This window comes from Buceros rhinoceros, unplaced genomic scaffold, assembly GCF_000710305.1.
Source record: "Buceros rhinoceros silvestris isolate BGI_N320 unplaced genomic scaffold, ASM71030v1 scaffold4634, whole genome shotgun sequence".
Classification (NCBI taxonomy): domain Eukaryota; kingdom Metazoa; phylum Chordata; class Aves; order Bucerotiformes; family Bucerotidae; genus Buceros; species Buceros rhinoceros.
In genome coordinates this window covers 43,670-44,064 of record NW_010406359.1, presented here as the reverse complement: position 1 = coordinate 44,064, position 395 = coordinate 43,670, and the positions used below count along the sequence as shown (strand labels likewise).

Below are 395 nucleotides of genomic sequence, written 5' to 3'. Positions count from 1 at the left end.
CCCCCGGGGCACAATGCTGTATCCTATTCAGCCGGCTGTCAACAAACCCCCCCAGGTCCTTTTCCACTGGGCAGCTTTCCAGCCACTCTTCCCCAAGGCTAATAGCCAACCCTGTAGCATTGCAGGGGGTTGTTGTGATCCAAGTACCAGACCCAGTGCTTGTCTGGGTAATAATTTCTGTGAACCTGCTTTAAAAGAATCCTGAGAAAATGGACTGTCGAATCTCTTTGATATTAAAACTGAACGGGGAAACCCTTGCTGGACCTTCATTCCTGGAAACATTCGAGGTCAGGTTGCATGGGGCTCTGGGCAACCTGATCTAGTTGAAGATGTCTCTGCTCACTGCAGGGGGAGTTGGACTAGATGGCCTTTGAATGTCTCTTCCAACCCTTCAG

General features: G+C 50.4%; 1 protein-coding gene across 1 annotated transcript in view; it reads left to right on the top strand.

Moving 5' to 3' along the window:
* Window positions 1-395, top strand: part of LOC104491593 (VPS10 domain-containing receptor SorCS3-like) — a gene marked incomplete at its 3' end in the record, with an annotated part of 133,212 nt that overhangs the window by 94,778 nt on the left and 38,039 nt on the right. The window lies entirely within an intron of this gene.